The sequence below is a fragment of the Mustela lutreola genome, chromosome 8 (genome assembly GCF_030435805.1).
Source record: "Mustela lutreola isolate mMusLut2 chromosome 8, mMusLut2.pri, whole genome shotgun sequence".
Lineage (NCBI taxonomy): Eukaryota > Metazoa > Chordata > Mammalia > Carnivora > Mustelidae > Mustela > Mustela lutreola.
This window is the reverse complement of record NC_081297.1, coordinates 24451292-24471456: the sequence shown is the minus strand read 5'-3', so window position 1 is coordinate 24471456 and position 20165 is coordinate 24451292. Positions and strand designations below refer to the sequence as shown.

The following is a 20165-nucleotide window of genomic DNA, read 5'->3' as shown; positions in this document are numbered from 1 at the left end:
AAAATGAACACACACACACACACACACACACACACACACACAACTTCATCTCCTTTTGTCTTCTTTTTCTGACTTAAATAAATCGATTAACTAGCCTCCTATGAAACTGCCCTGCTCTCATCTAAGAAGGTGTGGTGTACTGACATCAACCAAAGTAGGTTCTAACCCTGGCCGGGCACAAGGTACTTCTCTCTTGGGATCTGTTTTCCAATCTGTAACTGGAGGAGAAAATGATCCTACCACATGTAGGTTGTTCTAAAAATTAAGCAAGATAACATATGCGCATCACCTAGAGTAGCGGAATTGGCTTCAGGAAACACTATCCAAGATTATTATTATTAATTATTATCATTATCATTATTATTATTAGATGTTTACCTTCCTTTCACATGACACTTGGAGATTCTTCCCATTTTAGTCCTCATCCGCTTTTTCCCAGAATTCAGGATCAAATGAATTGAATACAGTGTAATACTTAAAGGAATTACTCTGTGTCACGACAACTGTTCCTAGCTCTTTTGGGGGGACAGATGCTCTCACTTTCACTAAGCCGGCTGCCATAGGAGGTATTAAGGCCATCTCATGTGCTACTATTCGGTAAAAACTCTGTAAAGATGAGAAACCTCAGACCCAGGGACATGAAACAGTGGAGAAATAAACCCAAAGTTGCTTTGTATACAAACGATGATCCAAATCCTGTTTGAGATGCCAAATTGCCAATGCGTCCCTCTGATTAGCAATCCTTGGAGGAAGCCGAAATCTCTGCCAAAGGAGTCTTTTCTATAAGACCTGCGACTCTTAAGGACTTTTAAGGAAAATGCAGCCGCTTTTTTTTCCCCTTGGGGGATCTAACTCCTAGTCCTTTTCCTGCTAGGACATTTGGGGGGTACCTACAATGGACTCTTACGCAGAGAAAGTGGGCTCCCAACCCAGCCGCTGAACGGATCCTGCGGCTTCGAGCTCTTTGGCCGTTCCAAGGTTAGGGCAGGCCACCCGCCAGAATGATCGCGGACTTGGCCTGGAGGCGGGCTGGGCGGGCCCTGGCACACATCCTAGCCCCCCCGCTGGGCGTGGCGTAGGGCCAGATGGGGCGTAGCTGGGGCCGCAGGGCGTGACCGGATCCTGCAAAACTCGGCCCAGCGACCCGGGGGCGGGGAACAGACGAGGCCCGAGGGTGGAGTGGGAGCCGGAGTGGGGGAGACGTTGAAGTCCCCGCAAGCTCGCCCTGCTGAGGGTCCCGGGGGAGAAGGTGGAGCGCAGCGAGCGGAGGGAAGGTGCGCGGGAGCCGGAGCGGGCGCGGCAGCTGTGGGCAGGGTCGGAGGGGTGAGGTCCGCGGGGAGCCGCTGCGGCCGCGGTCGGCCTTGCGGCCGAGCCTTTCGCGCTAAGCCCTGCGGGGAGCCCCCGCGGAGGTCCCCCTGGGGAAGGGAGGTTTCAAGCTGCCCGCGCTTTGGCAAGCTGCTGCGTTTCCCCAGATGCGCCGGGGTAGCTGCAAAGACGGGGATCGCGAGGCTGCGCGAAGCCCAGGAGGCTGGCCTGGGCTTAGACGCAGCGGGTAGCCCCAGAGTCTAAAAGTCCAGCGAAGCCTGGCTTGAAACCTGAGGCCGAGAGTGCGGCGCGGGCCAAGGCCCGAGGGCCCCGCGTGGCGCGAGCTCAGCGTTGCTCGACAGAAATGCTTCGGAGTTGTCGTCTGGCGGCTGCGCTGGGCTGGGGGCTTCTCTCCCATATCCGTTCTCCTTTAATGAGCTTTGAAGTCACACCTCTAAGCCTTGGGCCTTGACCTTGCCCTTTGTTTTACGGTCTCCTGGTTCTTCTATCCTAAAGATACTCGAAGCATACTTAAGTGCGCCTGCCTTTTGGATAAGAGCTTGGTATTTACAGCCGCAGTGCTGTGATATTTGCGAAGACGCCTCAGGTGCAGTGACACCTCCGAGGGGGACACATTTACAGAGAGCTTCTGCCTTGTATAAAAACGTGTCCATTCGTCCTTAAATCACCGCCACGGCGGAGGAAACTGACAAACATTTACTCCTCTCCTAAAGGATCATCGCTTTCATTGTCAGATAGAATGAACGTCAGGGAGAAAAGAGCCCCAAGACTAATGACATCGACTTAGCCCGTTACGTTTTACTTTGCATAGACAGCAGGGGTGTACAGCAGTTATCCGACCTGATGTGATTCCAGAAATAACTCATCCCTTTTAAAAAGAAATCTCCGTGCGCACTGCAAAGAGAGATCAGACAACTTGCACTTGATAGCAAGATAGCAACTTAATTTTAAAAAGGATAATTCGAACACAAAATTCACAGCGTGCTGCTTTATGAAATTATGTTTTTCATTTGTGGAGGCTAGATGTTGTCTTATTATAAAAGTTACAAAAATATCTGTAATATAGATTTGGGGCATAAATTAGCAAAATGCATATTATTTTCATTCCTTGATCTTAGAGTCATGATAGGAATATATATATATATATATATATATATATATATATATATATATATATATCAGTTAGTAAAAGCGAATCACCAGGGATCTTCTTTTAGCTCTGTGCATCTAACATTGCTCTATGTCAGTGTTCTCCTGTTAACAGCGGAGGAAGGTAAGGCACAGAAGGGTAAGCCACACTGCTGCATAGTTTAGAAAAAAATCCATGTCTTTCCAATTCCAAAACCTGTGCTCTTACCACTTAGCCACCCTGTACCTGTGTTTTTCACAAGTCTGTCCCTGTGTAACAGGAACTAAAGGTACTCTGGTAGAGGGGGGCAGGAAGCCAGATGGCTGGCTTAAAGAACTCTCTGAGGATCCATGAGTGGACCCTAATTCTATTTCTGATTCCAGCTCTGTGACTTTGTACAAGTTCCTTATCTTTTCTGGCACATTAAAGTAATTGATCTCTAGGTCTCTACTAGATCGAAAAACCTATAGATTTTTGAAAACAAGATTCTGCTTTTACTGTAATGATATTTTTGGTCACACTTGGTGTCGAAATTACAGGGTGGCCAGGAAAGGTTGGTTTAATCCATTCAGTAAATGCATGTTGTATAGCTGGACATGCGGTGGGGCTGCTCCGATAAGGAACAGGACACATGAGGTTTCTAGCCTCCAGGAGTCTATATTCTGTTTGGAGGCAGAGAGACTTCAGGAAATTAAAAAAAAAAAAATCAACAAACAAGTGAATTAACCAACAGACACAAATTGTAAACAGAAGGCTGTGATAAAGGAAAATGGAACTGGTAGGGTTGGGGATGGTGAGGGGGACACTTTGCATGTGTTTGTGAAAAGGAGTCCTCACCAAGACCTAATTTAGAAGGATGAGAAGGACCTAGCGATGTTCATTACTTTCAGTGGGACCTGCTCAGGCAAGGGAGCCCAGAAGGATCTTGGCATGTTCTAGAAATTGCAAAACATCTTTGAGACTGGAGCTGGGGCGATTGGTTCAAGATGAAGTTGGAAAGACGGTGGCACCAGGTCCTGCAGGGTGTTGTGCAGCCTGGTAAGCTCTCTAGATTTTCATCTAACAGCAGTGGAAAACCACTGAAGGGTTGTGGGCAGAGAAGCCCCTTGGAGGTGGCCATGATGTAGCCCCAAATGAAGGATGGGGGTAGCTCAGGCTGGGGTAGTGGCAGTAAAGCAACAGAAGGTGGAATCTTTAACCGTCACTTTATCAGCAGGGCCTTCCTAACAACTATATTTAAAATAATATTCTAGGGGCACCTGGGTGGCTCAGTGGGTTGAAGCCTCTGCCTTCAGCTCAGGTCATGATCCCAAGATCCTGGGATCGAGCCCCGCATCAGGCTCTCTGCGCAGCAGGGAGCCTGCTTCCTCCTCTCTCTCTCTCTGCCTGCCTCTCTGCCTACTTGTGAGCTCTGTCAAATGAATGAATAAAATCTTTTAAAAAAAGATCCCCATCCTCCCTTCCTTTAGTTTTCCTGCATACAACTTCTTCCCATATGACATATTGTATCTTTTGTTAATGAATTCTTTACTCCTTCCTAGGAGAATGTCAACTGTGTGAGGGCGGGGTTGGCATGTTTTATTTACTGCTGTTTCTCCAGCATCTGATGCGGAACCTCATGCGAAGTGGGCTTTTAATCCATATTGTAGGGATGGATTTGATAAATGCTTTGGATTTTGATTCTCTAAAACCTACTGATGAATGGCAGGTGGTGGTGAAAGGGAAGGAGAAGCCAAGGGTGATTCTCAAGATGCTGGCTTAGAAGCTGGGCAGACGTAGATGTTAATTAAGAAGAGGAAGGCTAGGGAAAGAACAAATTGGGAGTTGGGGTAAGGGAGATGGAAAGTTCCATTTGGGGTGTATTAACTCTGTGATGTGTAGATTAGTTACCTATTACTGTCTTTTTAAAAATGCCCTAAAATCTAGCTGATTAAAACAACAGCCCTTTGTTATCATTCTGTGGGTCTGAAATTTGGGCATGGGAGAGTTGGGTTTGTTCTGGCTCTGAGTCTCTCATGATGTTAGAGTCAGTCCATTAGCCGGAGCTGTGGTCATCTCAAGGCTTGACTGGAGCCGAAAGTTCTGCTTCTTACCTTCTTCACAGGGCTGTTGACAGATTTCGGGTGGCTATTGGCTGGAGGCTAGTTCCTTACCATATGGACCTCTCCATAGGGCTATTCACGATGTGGCTTCCCCCAGGGCAAATGTTCCAAGAGGGAAGGAGAACCCAAGAGAGAAGTCGGTTTTTAAAAAACAAAAACAAAAAGCCTGATCTCCGAAGTAGCATGCTGTTACTTCTGTTGTTTGCTGTTGATTACACGGACCAGCCCTGGTGCAGTGTGTATGTGTGTGTGTGTGCGTGTGTGTTGGGGAACAACAAGGGGTGTGAATACCAGGAAGGATGGTGTTGTTGGGTGCCATTGTACATCTGCCTTACCACAAGGTCTATGTGATGTCCAAGGGGAAATGTCATATAGGCTGGTGGGTATATTATACCGCAGCCGATGGGAGAGATCTGGGCTACAGATAATTATTGGGGAGTCATTGATCATGATATATGAAGCAGTTGGAAGTGTATAACAGGACCTGAGGAGAGAATATAGGTAGAGAAGGGAGGAGGAACCTGGACCCAGTACCCAGGACCCAGGACCCAGGACCCCAGTACTTAGAGATCAGTGGAGGAGGAGCCAGCAAAGGAGGAGGGTGAGTGAGGTGGGAAGAGAGCCAGCCCAGTGTGTGTTTTAGGGTGACTACACTGAAGGACAGGTTTCACTGGACAACTTTCCCCTTCCCCATGTAGGGGCAGATGATAGCTTGAATATGGCTGAAGTGAAAAGAATTTCTGAAAAAATGCAATTTAATATAGTTTGCAGCGTGAGTAGTTAAATTTTGACCCAGATAAAAGCAGAGAAAAGGAGAACACATATATAGGTTAGAACATTTAGAGTCTCGAGAAATCTATGTCTGTATCGTCGGTGCCCTCTCGGTGTGGGATTATGGTTGGTAGAGAGCCCCATGTAAGGATTTTCGGGGTTACTTTCAGAATTAAGTCTGAAGACAAAATAATGAACTGAATAACACAGGAAGAACTACTGACCTTGGAAAACACCCATCTTTCCTTCCATATGCTTTACAGCGTTTACCATATGAGGACTCTTACTCCTCAAATATCTTAAATAGCCCAGTGAGCCATCCAGTAACAATGGGAAAATTAATTCCTGATTAAGTTCTGCTCAGTAGCCCTATGAACTTCACTGTTAACAGGAGGACCTAAGATGGTTGAATATATTTTTTATACACCAGATGTTCTTTAGGGTGTATTTTCAGTAATCCCAAGTTTTTCTAAAAAGACTTTCATTTTTTAAAAAAAGCTTTTCTCATTCATAGACATCCTCCCTCACTTAAAAAAAAAAAAAGAAAGAAAGAAAGAAAGAAAGAGAAAAGAAGGAAGAAGGAGAAAAATAAAATACCTGCTCCCACCTGGCCACCTGGCCTAAACCAGCTCAGAGTGCCTCTTCATGGAATTCAGTGAGAAGTATCTGCCTGAGTTCACATGCTGTGTGTGGGAGTCTCTCTGTCCCCTTCCAGTGGGGTATGGCTATGTGCCTTGCTTTGGCCAATGAGATGTAAGTGGAGTGACGTGTCACTTCCAGGTAGATGCTTTAAGAGCCAGTGAGAGGTCTGTCACACTCTCTTTCCTTCTGCCACAGTGACCACAATTTTCTAGATAGTGGCTGTTTGGTCCGCTTGGACGTGACAGGAGGACACAGAGCAGCGCCCCCTGTCGACCTGTGTTAGACATGTAGCGAGAGCTAGATAACAAGCTTTTCTTATGTTTAGGCCCCAAGATTCGGGGATTTGTTTGTTACCGCAGCAGAAGCTAGCCTATCCTGACTAATGGACTTGGGAAAGAGCTGAGCCGCATGCATCCAGGGATTACTGATTTCCAGTCTAACAGACACCCTGGAAGCCTGTGAGGGAAGCTGCTGTAGAAGGCTTGCTGTTGTGCCTAACGCTGCCCTTACTGTTAGGGAGACAGGCCTACTTGTTTCCACAATAATCAGCTTCATGATTTTAATCACAGGGGCAAAATGGTAGTTAGCTGTTTCATTACACCCTGTAAGGATAGCTGTTGTTAAAATGTAAAATACAGAAAGGCTCAATGTGGGGACACCTGGGCAGCTCAGTCAGGTAAGCATCTGCCTTTGGCTCAGGTCATGATCCCGGGGTCCTGGGATTGAGTCCCACATCGGTCTCCCTGCTCAGTGGGGAGTCTGCTTCTCCCTCTCCTCCTGCCCCTCCCCCTGCTTATGTGCTCTCTGTCCTCTCTCTCAAATAAATAAATAAGATCTTAAAAAAAAAAAAGATGATTCTTCCCAAATATGATTATCCACGGATGCATCTCAGAAATGATCTTGTCACCAAAGGACATTTGAAATGTGTCGTCCATAAGCCTTTTTTCATGCAGTTTCAAGGATTTTAAATATGGTTTCCTGGCTATCTTATTTTTGAGCAAAGGGCATCAGACCTAGGTTTTGCTCTCAGTGTCCTGGAGGCAATGTGTTCACACTTCTACTCTGAGTCAAACAGAAGCGAAGCAGGGAACATTTTGCTTCGGGCAGAGCCATGCTGTATTCTTAGGGATGTTGGCTATAAATCCATTCTCCCTAGAGGTTAACAATCAAAGTTCTCCCCCTCTCTTACTCAGACAAGTGATATGATGATGATAAATTGCTTGGACATGACTGCCCCAAGCACTAGCGTGATGAATTAGGTGGCTGAGGGCATGGCCACAGATTCTCCATTGTCAGTCTGCAACATCGAATATTGGCAGGATTCATAAATAGCCTTCTGCCAATTTTGGTCACCGCTTTGCATATTAAGTTCTCTGTTTTCACAGGTCGTGGCTCTTAGTTCTTAATCAACTCTGTCTTTCCCTGAATTCACTTAACTAATCAACCTTTTGTTTTTTTTATTCTGTTCCCTACTTGCCAAATGAATGGGGTGTTCGCACAGTGGTTTTCGGTAAACATGGAGGCTTTCTTCACAGAAACTGTTAAAATAGTAATTATTAGTCCTTTTCACTAAATCCAGAGTAATAACAGCTTATCTTGCAGTGGCTTAATTGGGTAATTATTTAGTGTTTGAAAAGCACTTAGAAGAGAATATTGGTAAATATTGTCGTCAATTTAAAGCTCTTTTGTGTGATTCCAAGTCCACTGCAACCAAAAACTCCTTGGTATTACTGTGTAGTGATAATGATTTCTTGATATTGCTTACTATTTTCAAAATTGTATATATACTGATTTGGGGATTTTTTTTTTTTTTTTTTGAAAGAGGAAAGAGAGCCTGGGGGAGGGACAGAAAAAAAAATGGAGAGAATCTTTTTTTTTTTTTTTTTTAAAGATTTTATTTGTTTGACAGAGATCACAAGTAGGCAGAGAGGCAAGCAGAGAGAGAGGAGGAAGAAGGCTCCCCGCTGAGCAGAGAGCCCTATTCGGGACTCTATCCCAGGATCCTGAGATCATGACCTGAGCTGAAGGCAGCGGCTTAACCCACTGAGCCATCCAGGTGTCCCCAGCCCTTTCAACAAAGTTTCTCCCCACTCTGTAGACCCAGATCCTCCACATGTAATTAAAGGCCACCTCCATAACTTGGCTTAGATGACCTCCATCACTGATGGTATTGGTTTGCTAGGACGGCCATAACACAACATCACCAGTGGGGTGACTTAGACAATACACATTTATTTTCTAACAGTTCTGGAAGCTGAAAGACCAGGGTCATGGTGTTGGTAGATTTGATCTCTTATGAGGCTTCTCTTGGCTTGCCAGTGGCTACCTCCTCTGTGTGTCCTTCCACAGTCTTCCCTCTATGTTGACTGTGTCCTAATCTTTGTTCATAACTACATAAAATAGTCATATTGAATAAGGGCCCACTGCCCCAACCCCATTTTAATGTAATTACCTCTTTAGAAGCCATATGTCCATATCCAGTTACATGCTGAGGTACTGGAGGTTAAGACTCCAACTTATGAGGTAGGGGGAACACAATTCAGTCCATACAACTCAACTGTAATAATAATGATCTGTGGAAACTACCATTTTTGGAGTTACTTTCATTGATTATCAAATGTGAGCAACCAAGTGATGACTGCTTTAGAGGGTCTACTCAGCTCGGGAACTTCTTAGCATTACGTGGAGGAGACTTTTATGCTTGTGACTTAAAACAGTGAAGTAATTAGATAAAAATTGTAGCAACATGATTACCTGAATCCTATGTACTTTATTAAGTGGTTAACCATAAAATGTACATAGTTAAGTACACCTTGCCATCTGAACTCCCGCCATCCAAATATTTCTTATAACTCGCCAATATTTTTTCCTCAGAATTTCCTCTTTGAATCCAAACTTGTGAATATTAGTCCACATACTTGTGTCATCAAAAAGGGCAACAGGATGTGGAGGACACTGTGATCCTGTAGTTGAGATATCCCCCTTAGAGGTCAACATCTTGTGTTGCCGTCTTGTCATCAAGTGAAAATGTTTAAGAGAGGTGATGAACATAAGAAGCCAAAAAAGCTCTTACATTTGAAAAAGTATTGGGACTCTGAAAGCCTCCAGTACCTCAGTTTGACTGTCCCCTCTCTACATCTACTATGGGTACTATAGTTGTTTCTGGAAAGCTTTACCGTCTGCCTTCAGAATAGAATAATTACTTTTTTTTTTACCCCCTCCAAAAAAAGAGTCTTTTTGCAGCTCATTAATTGCCAGAAATCCTTAGAAGATTGTTATTGTGTGGGTCTATAAGAGTATTTTAGTAATATTTGGAATAACTGGTTGGTGGTTTTGAATGAGCTGTGAAACATTCATTTTCCCCCTGAAAACTGTTTTTATTGGAATCTATCATTGAAGCTGGGTGCTAGATACCTACAGGTTCCTTACACTATTCTCCCCACATAGGCAAGCTTTTGAAAAATGCCCACATTAAAAAGTTGAAATGAAATAATTTCAATAAATAAATAAATGTAATATATACAACCTTCTGCAATGCAAAATTTGGTACCTATCGTGTTTTCAGGGAGAAATGACATTTGGATAGGGAGGTATGTGTGCAGATGTAAGACAATACATGTGTAAGTAGAGTGTGGCTTTCACTACCAGTTGCTCCATAGAAAAATATTGTTGGTACTCTTATCCAGGGAAAGGCTCCAAGGGTGTCTTTGCTAGTTTTGACCCAGATTATTTGACATGTTTTTATTAACCACTCCCTGGCATCTGGCATATATCTGTCACTTCATGAGTCTGCCTTTCTACCAGTCACAGAATAGAATAGCTAACAGAATAGAATAGATTAGCTAATAGAACAGAATCGCTGCCCAAGCTGCATTTTCTCCAAGTAGAGTCTTTCACTTCAGACACTTTCCATTTACAGTTGCACAAGTCCATTTCACACGTGAATTCAAAGAAAAGGGTGCTGGCTTCCAATCAATGCACCACTCCTGGCGAATGCCTTCTGTCTAGTACTTTCTATTAAAAAAAAAAAAAAAAAGTCCTCTGCTACTGCAGGAAGGGTCTTTCCACATTGCCACTAGGCAAGAAAACATCTCTGCTGAGTGTGCTTCAAGGTCTGTTACTCCAAAGCCCTGTCTCCATCCTGTCACTGCCATTATCCGTTCAAGTTCCCGAAGCTTCCACAGGTGGGATTAGGGACTGTCCTGGGCCTCTCCTGCGTGAGTCTCACGCACATTGCTGCGTAAGTCAAAGACCTGACATTGATTTCCTTTGGCTTCTGGGTTGCTTTGAACTTGCCCCCTCCCCAGTCTCATTCAGCGAGATGCATCTTCAAGGTGGTTCCTCTTTGTCCTGTATAAATACTTGGGATCATCTTAGGGTATAAGAAGTAAAGAATCTGCTGTTTTTAGCACTGACTAATGACTAATTTAGCACTGACTAACTGAGCTTTGACCTTACAGCCGTATTTGATCTGGTCGGTGTTCCAGGGTAAGGGGTGCAGGGTGTTTTCGTACATCCTGCTCTGCCACTTTTCTCTTTTTTGACATAATCCATTACTCCCACGCATTCTTTTTTCACTCTTTGTTTATCAGTGTATTTCAGTAGAAAGACCAAAATATTCAAGTTAAGAGACCCAGGTTTAAAATGATCTTTGTGAAGATTCTACATAGTTTATTTATTGTCTATTGAATACATATACAATATTTCTATTCATTTAATTGTTAGACTTAAAATAGATAAAAGAACATACACAGTTTCTAGCATTAGGAACACTTCCCTGAACCTTTGCTACTACTTAATCTTGCTATGGTGAAGTTGAAAGGATTAATTTCTAAATTTCTTTGCTTTTTGATAGACAAGATCAGAATTGTAAAAGGTTTTTTATATGGAATTTGCACAGTGCATTATGTAGGGATGGTGTAGTTTTTTGTGAACTCGTTTTCACTTACTTTTATCTTTGTGTTAGGAATCCCTCAGTAAAATAAATTTTCATTAATTATTCTTACATAATGTGATGATTTTTATAGCATTAGCAAAAAGGAAAGTTTCTTTATCTATATGTTGTTTCTTTACAAAGAATGATGTATTCAACTTCAGAGTTTTATTCTATGAAAATTGGAAAGTTTACTCAATAACTGTACCATGTCTGACTGTAATGTTTCATCTATATTCTTGACACCACGTTTCATATTTTTTTGAAGATTTTACTTATTTAATTGAGAGAGAGAACAGCAGGGGGAGAGGGAGAAGCAGGCTCTCCACTGAGCAGGGAGTCCAATGTGGAGCTTGATCCCAGGACCCCAGGACCATGACATGAGCTGAAGGGCAGACGCCCAACCGACTGAGCCACCCAGGTGCCCCAACACTGTCTGTCATACTTAATATCTTTAAATCAACATCATTTAAAATGATGTCAACAATTATCAGACCAACAAAAAGTCTGAGAGTTAAAATTGGATGACAGCTTTCTCTGCCTAATTAGAAGTCATGATTATATTTCTAATGAGTTAGGAATATGTTATCCCCAGAACAGGAGATAGATCTTGAATAGATCCGAGAAAATAAAGGTGATACAAGATATTGTAGAGATGCGAAATGCCTTTTAATTTTCACAAACTCAGCATAATAGTCATCAGAATGAAATAATTCATCACACATTAATATTTCTCAGATTTGTCAAATTTGATTCATTCTCCTATCAGTTTTAAAGCATGTTTGCAGGGCGCGTGGGCGGCTCAGCCGATCCCTGGATGGAGCCCCTCATTAGGCTCCGTGCTCAGTGGGGAGTCTGCTTCTTCCTCTCCCACTGCCCTTCCACACCACTCGTGCTCTCTCTCCTCAAATAAATAAATAAAATCTTAAAAAGATAAGTAAAATAAAGCATGTTAGCTATGACTAGGTACTACCTTCTCTAATTAATATTTTTCTTTAAACTAACCCACTTTTTTACTTCAGCTTATTCTAAACAATAATATCCATAAAATCAGAGGCTTGCAACATTTATTCTAAAACACATCAAATAAACAAATATGTGTCTAAGACATTCTAAATGCCCATATATCACCTAAAATTGGTTTGAACCACCCGTGGGATATATATCACACCTACTGAAAACACTGACAAAAAAAAACAAGCAGATGACTTTTTTTTCCTTATCTCACTGTCCACTAAGACATCAAATGATTCATGGCTATAATGTTGGCACAAAAGAATTTCCAGAATAGTTTCTGTACTTGCACTGTGATAATTAGACAGTGTGAATACGGATATGTGTGTGTATAAAAAAAAAGTACACATATATGCCCAGATACATAATGGATCATTGTAGCTGTTCTTTGGGAAAGAGCCAAGACTTTTCAGTTGCTTAGATAATCAGCATCATTTTTTTGAGGGCTAATAAGCTGGGATTATTTTATAATAGCCTCTATTTTAGTCATAAGCAGTATAGACAGTGATATAAGAAAGTCTTAATCTGCGTTGTGAAGTATTTTTATTTAATTCATCTGTTAGTAATAATCTAAAGTTTATAGTAAATACTCTAAAGTGTAATATGTAAAAATACAGATATATGTAAATGTATATATAATTTTTATATAAAGCATATATAAATATACATGCATATATATGTAAAATATATAAAATATAATATAGTTTGTTCGAGAATGGTTCAGAAAATGAATTAGAACAGTATCAATAGAGTTTTCATTTCTTGTATAGAAATGTTCTGCCTGATTGTCTATACCTTAATATCCCCACTTATCTAATGTCTAAACAGCGTGAGCTCATGGGGAGCCACTGCAGAGGTCGGTTAGAGGTCCATTACTGCCTTTTTTGCCTAGAATCATGGAATTTGTACCTGGAAGGAAATGTGGAGGTCACCTTGTTTAACTCCTTTGTTTTATCTGGGAGAAAACTGAGGCTCACGTGCTAAGTTCACCCAAAGACCCCCTTTGTTTGTATCAACCTCTTGAAACCTTTATGCTATTGGCAAAGTTCTAGCATTTCTCCCTGTCGGGGAAATAGTGGTGTGTTCGTAAGATAATTCTATTGTCCCGTCTGTGTGCATTCATCCATTTTTGAAACACAGCAGTTCAGCATTAATGTTTGGTGGCACTCCAGATACTAAACTGCTATTGACTATTGTTTGTATCAAATACAAGCGTAACCCCATAGAACACCATCAGGACTATTTTCTGTTGCCTTGAACACATTTGAATGAGAAAGGAAAATGAGGACATTTTTCTAAGCAGTGTCAAGATATATTTTGCCAAATAAATAAAATTGTATTCTTAGGGGGAGAATTTTTGGATTCAAACATCCCATCTTTGATTCTTGACTTTTCGTCTGTATGTCTAATGGCAAAGCAAATAAACACGGGTAACCAAAGGCAGTAAGAGTCAGTTTTGATAGGACTTCATAGTGGCAGATGTCACTGTGAAGAATGAGCAGGAAGAGTTTAATTATACAGGATGCCTAAACAAGATCTCAAGGAAGAATAGGGTAGCAGGTGCCATAGACTTTACCTATGAAATTAAATATAGCTTCTAAAGGAAGGACAGCTAATTCTGTGTATGTAATAAGTTTATATGGCTCCAGAGCTTGTTGGTAAAAGTAGTTTTAGCACTTAGAAAGCAATCTTTACCCTCATTGTGTTCCAATTAAAAAAGCAGTATTCCTTCTCTTCAGAAAGGGAGCCACCGAGCCGTTCTGAGATCTCCCAGGCCCAAACAACTCAAGAAAAGGGAAATTAGCAACCCTGACTCCACAGAACGCTGTCATCTACCCAAACAAGAAGGCAAGCAGGTCTTTAATAATACAAGAGACACTGCCAGTTGTGAATGCCTCCGCTGTTCACGCTGTTGGAGCGCACGAATTCCCAGACGGACCCACGGCAGCTCTGAAGCCTGCGCGTTGCTGTTAATTCACTCATCCACCCATACTAAGCACTTATCCGGCGCCTGCTCTGGGCGGGTCAGGGCGCTGAAGGCTGGCCGTGACACTGTGCTCGCTCAGACGCTGAGCAGAGAGGATTCCTTGAGAGTCAGGATCCCCTGTGCGCAATTCTCCTGTGGGGTCCCCAGACAGCACCAGAAGATTAGACGCCCCTCACTGGAACACAATACCCTGCCAGTCTCTGCAGCCTGTGCCATTTATCACTGACACAACGGAGTCATTTTACACGTGGCTTCGACCCAGGGAGAGTATGAGGGGCCGGCAGTGCTTTTCTGCGCAGACGTTTCCTTTTTCTAGGAAAAAGGATCTGCTGCTTGGGTAGCCGCTCTCTGCTCACTCTCTTAGCCATGAGCAACGAGGTCCCGCTTCCACGCTCCCACTTAGATCAGGAGAGACGCGTGCAGGGAAGGCGCTCCTGTCCCTAATCTGCTCTTCCTGCTTGCTCCGTGGGCTGGGGTGGTGGCCGGGGCTCTGTCCGTGTCCATCACGGGTAACTAAGGTGGCCTTCCTTCTGCGCAGGCTCAATGAAGACAAAGTCATCAGCCAGATTCTTGTGAACCCAGACAAGGCAGCGCTGAGTCTCTGCCACACACTCCTGCTTACTAGGTTTAACCCTTTGTCATTATCAGCCATTTCCTTTCAGGAACGCCTTGTGTGGTTTGCTCTTACATCGGCTTCATGCCAGTTACTTTCAAGTACTTTTTAATCCTGACCTGCACTGACCTATATGCTGTATATAACTTGTTGCAAACCTGATTAAATTGTAAACTCCTTGAGGACAGGACTAGGGCTGTTTCTTTTTCTGGCACAGAGAGGGCCTGACCTAACCGATGAGTGTTAAGAGTCCCAAGCAAACAAACACAAAGAAAAACAGACCAAGACAAAAAAAACGTCCATGATGTGGAAGGGCATCTCTTCAAAGAAGGGTTTTGTGTCACAAACCTTAGTGCAAAATGCAGTGACCTTTGAAAACGTGAAATGCTTTATTGCTGAGCGTCATCTTTTTTGTTTTTTTAGGATTTCATAGCACAATTAATCTTATATGATAATGCAGTGACAAAGAGATGATTTCTCCGGAGAATCTATGCTAATACTATTAAAATGCTCTTACAATGTCAAAATGATTGCAGTGGAAGCATGTGGGGACTGTGCTTATGTGATTATGATATTATAGTGATGGGCGATTACCATAGGAAACTACTAATTCAACCCTGTAGGGACTTGCATTATGAAGCCATTATAACATGAGATTATAATGACACAATAACTTGCATGCACACTCGTGATGTGAAAACTAAAGGCTAATTTGAATGCGAGTAGTATTTCCATTAAATTGTAATTAAACACTGAAAGCAATGCTTGTTTAAATTTAAGACGGAGACCTACCATCCAGAAATGGAAATTGTGGGCGAAAGATGCATGCAAGGGACGAGCTGAGGATGGCGAGAAACCATTCCCAACTCTGCCCTTTGGTCCTTCCTGGGTATGGGAAGCTCACGACAAAGTGGCCTCCCCAGACTTCCTCTGTGTGTACTGGCTGTCATTACACAAAACCACTATCCATGCACGAGGATCTTGGATCCTGCCACTTTTCTAGAAAGACCACCACTTCATGTGGCAAGCCGTCCTGTTTCATTCTTGAAGTGGGCAGAATAGTCCCTCACTGCCTCCACACAAGAGACTCCAGGAATTTCTTCTTCCCATTAAAAGTAACTTCCTAGGGTGCCTGGATGGCTCAGTGGGTTAAACCTCTGCCTTCAGCCCAGGTCATGATCTCAGGGTCCTGGGATCGAGCCGTGCATGGGGCTCTCTGCTCAGCGGGGAGCCTGCTTCCCCCCCCACCCTGCCTGCTGCTCTCTCTGCCTACTTGTGATCTCTATCAAATAAATAAATAAATAAATAAATAAAATCTTTTTTAAAAAGTAACTTCTTTAAAAAGACAACAAAATTGATTTATGTTCTAAACAGATAAGCACGAAGGAGAAAAAGAAAAAAAAAGTGTTTTAAAATTCCATCCCCTAGAAATGACCCCTTATTAGTATCTCTGGGTATTTTCTTTCTGATTATTCTCTCTGCAAAGTAGATACATTTTCTTCTACAAAAATTTGGGTTCTACAACACTTTTCAAGGCTACTTAGTCATTTGCTAATTCTCTCCCAGTTGCAAGATCTGTTTTTTAATCCAGGAAAATCTGGGTGATAAGTTTTTGTTTGTCTTTTAAAGGTCAGCTCAGGCTGGATGATATTATGTGTCACCCAGGAAACTTTATTCTACTGCTAGGGCATAGTATTTGGTAGTTTATGCTCTGCATATATCAGTTACAGGATGATTCTGTAGTCAAACTTTCTGATTCTGTTAGCAACCCTATAAGTAGGTAGTTCGTTGACACTTCTCTCTGCTAGGAAATTAGTGCATTTCAGAAGTCAAAGACTTCTCATTTATTCTCAAGTAATAATTACTATCTGGCTTAGGTCAACATAAAGAGGGATTATGAAAAGCTAGGAGCTACTGAACTTGTTAGATATACCACTGCATTAACTTGTTCAGATGTTATAAGGACACACCACAGCTAATACATACTCCCTCCTAATTACGACTGAAAGTGGTGATTACTCCTTGGTTTAAATATAGTGCAGATGAGTTTTTGCTATTAAGTATTTTGTTTGCACTTAGATATGCTGTATGCTTTAGAGTTATTTTTATTACTACTTATTGCAACAACCAATTTAAGTAGGGAAGTCTAAATTACTGGAGCCCTTATTTTTATAATTAGGAAGAGGAAAGCGCTATGCAATTAAATGGCTTGCTTGATGACATCGAATCAACAGTGGCGTTGGGATAGGATTTTCTGGTCCTAGATAATTGTAGCTTCTTCCTTAGGCCAATGAGTGATGTTACCTCTGAATAGTACTTCCACACTAATGGACACAGGATAATGTAATGTGATGTTTACAGTACATATCTGCATGGCTAAAGAAAAGAAATGCTTCCCTGACAAGCTGGGAGACTGGTTCTAGTCCCAGCTGTCTGGCCTTCAAAAGAACAAGCATTAGTGTTCGCACCTAGAAAGGAAGTCATCGATTTCAATGATCTCCACGGTCTCTTTCTGCTAAAAAATTCCGAGGTCAAATAGCATTTAATATTAACTGAAATTTATGTATACTAATTAAAAATATAATATTTAATAAGTTGTTGATTTTACTCTAAAGCTATTAATCTAAATTCAAAACTGTACCTTATTTAGGCGCGCCTAGATGGCTCAATCTGTTAAGTGTCCCACTGTTGATCTTGGCTCAGGTCTCAGTCTAAGGGTTGTGAGTTCAAGCCCAGTGTTGAGCTCCAAGGTGGTGGGCATGAAGTCTATTTCAAAACAAAACTAAAGTAAACAAAAACAAAAAAGCCCATACCTTATTTAGATACATTTGATAATTTGACATTTTTAGCAGATTTGTAATTTGACTTAAAAATGTCTTTTTTTATTTAGGGAATTTATTGAAATTATTAAAGCTACACATATAAGTCTATCCAAAGAGGAGATTAAAATTATAGTCCTTTGGTACACTGGCAATGTTGTTAAAATAGATCAGAACTGCAGTAAAAGGAAACTTTTGGGGGCACCTGGGTGGCTCAGTGGGTTAAAGCCTCTGCCTTTGGCTCAGGTCATGATCCCAGGGTTCTGGGATCGAGCCCCGCATCAGGCTCTCTGCTCAGCAGGAAGCCTGCTTCCCTCTCTCTCTCTGCTTGCCTCTCTGCCTACTTGTGATCTCTGTCTGTCAAATAAATAAATAAAATCTTAAAAAAAAAAAAAAAGGAAACTTGCTTGCACAATTGTAAATAAATACGTAAATACTCATGTTGGACAATATTTAAAAGACATGCTTTCTGTGAATTCTTTTTTTTTAAATTAACATATAATGTATTATTAGCCCCAGGGGTACAGGTCTGTGAATCACCAGGTTTACACACTTCATAGTGCTTTCTGTGAATTCTTAGGAAGCAGATGAGTGTAATGATTGAGATGCCAAATTAAAATATAGTGCTGGGGTCCCTGGGTAGGTCAGTGGGTTAAGTGTGGGAATCTTGATTTCAGCTCAGGTCATGATCTCAAGGTCATGAGATCCAGCACCTAGTTCGGCTTCTCAGTGGGTGTGGAGCCTACTTAAGATTCTTTCTCTCCCTCTGTCCCTACTCCGACCACCCTGCTCATACATGTGTATGTATTCTCTCTCTAAAAATAAAAATAAAATAAAAATCAAATTAAAAATATAGCACTAGACAAACCTTTCTAAATCTTTTAGGGCTCCTTATTTTTATAGGGAAATTATATAACAATCACATAGTCCTTTATATGTAAATACAGATATGTGACTAGGCATTGGTTAATTAAAAATGTGTTGTTTGACTATAGAGAATTTTCCTAATTTGGTGATGCTTTTTATCTAGAGAATTCCATTAGAGCATTTTCCCCCCTGCCATCTCAAAGATTGGGAAGGAGAGATTATTGCTCTATGATCCATGAAGTTATTAGATTTTCCCTTCATCCCATTGTAGTAAATCTGCTTTCTGGAGTAGAAATAAGCCATTTGTTATTTTATTTTTAGTACATTGAATACTAGTCTTTCCTACAAAAGAGGTTGCCGTGTCAGGTGCCACACTTCTTTAGGACTAGGCAAAATTGGTCGTCTTGCCTTCTTCCCTAGTTCCATTAAAAAAGGCTGTCTTTGGGGCACCTGGGTGGCTCAGTGGGTTAAGCCTCTGCCTTCGGCTCAGGTCATGATCTCAGGATGCTGGGATTGAGCCCTGCATCGGGCTCTCAGGAGGGGAGCTCATCAGGCTCTCATCGGCAGAGAACCTGCTTCCCTTCCTCTTTCTATGCCTGCTTCTCTGCCTACTTGTGATCTCTGTCTGTCAAATAAATAAATAAATAAATCTTTTTAAAAAATAAAAATAAAAAGGCTGTCTTTTAGAGACATTTTCCCCCAACTTGAGGGTCCACGGGTTCTCATCAAAATTTTTAATTTTGCCTTTTCATTTTTATGAGAAACCAAACAATTTTAAGCACAGTCTGGATGCATCTAACCATCTTACAACCAATTATTGCCATAGGATTTCATTATTCATATTTTTGTTTTTAAGACCTCAGTGATGGGAAATTATTGCCTAAAACAACAGCATTTACCTTGCTCATTATTTTTTTTTTTTTCCAAATTGGGATTTCTGTTTTTCTGGGAGCCATGACTGCATTTTCTGGGCCATCGGGAGGTGGTTAGATTGAGACAGTGGTGTCATGGTCTGATAAAGTGGTATGAGTGCTTTCACCTCCTTTATTAGAACTGAAGTTGATTTGTAAACAGGATCCTATATGATAGTTACATGCACGTTTGCTTTACACCCTCTGACTTTGGAATCTATACCACTATCCTAAGGGTAGAACCAAGAGTCAGTACTTGTTCTGTTTTCTACTCTTTTCAGTTTTTTTTCTAGCCCCGCAATTTGTACTGTGTCTTCAACCTAACCTGCTCTACTCCCAGTATTATCTCCTAAAGACTAGTGTCCACCCTTCTTTCTGGTGTTGTCTGGGGAAGCTTGGGGATATAGAGAAAGAAGCTATGGAAAGAACTTAGCCGAACTTCTGGTCAACCAGTCCGTTAAAGCTAAGAGGTTATACATCATGATAAATTGGGATCCTTGTCTTGTGTTCTTTTGAGAGAAAGAAAGGGGCAATGCATATTCTCTTTGGTGCATGTTTAGGTTGGTTGGCTCTCAAAGGAGAAACCTCAGAGGGCATGGCTCTTGTACTATTTTTAAAGGTCTCCCAGCAAATGCTTATAGAGACTACAGGACTGTATTTTGCCTTTAATGAAAATGGAGGATAGCCCATCTTCCTTCTCTGAATAACAACTCCATTTCCTCACTGGTGAAATGGGAACAATAATAATAAAAGTGGTTTTCATCTAAAAGTAGGTCCTCTGGTCCAGTCTTTTAGTCAGATACTTTTCAATGACCTACCTTCGGCTGATCCCTTGCCAACTTTGCAAGGACATTAGGAGATTTAATTAAAGTAGGTGCACTGCCTGACGCTCTTTAGAGAAATAAACAGCATTATTATTGTAGATATACTTTTGATATTCCATAATCTCTTGAAGGTAATGATACCAGCAATACAGAAAGCTAGGGCTTCAATACTGTCAGAGTTATATGAAGACCTCCCTACGATGTTATACTAATCGTAGTCATCACCT

At 41.8% G+C, this 20165-nt stretch overlaps 1 protein-coding gene across 1 annotated transcript in view; it reads left to right on the top strand.

Annotated features, from left to right (window-relative positions):
* The first annotated feature begins 1140 nt into the window (after window positions 1–1140).
* The window catches only part of PTER (phosphotriesterase related), a 65041-nt gene continuing 46016 nt past the window's right edge, over window positions 1141–20165 (top strand). Inside the window, exon 1 of the mRNA XM_059184043.1 lies at window positions 1141–1274. The gene's annotated coding sequence lies outside the window, so the exon portion shown is untranslated. The remainder of the gene's footprint in view (window positions 1275–20165) is intronic.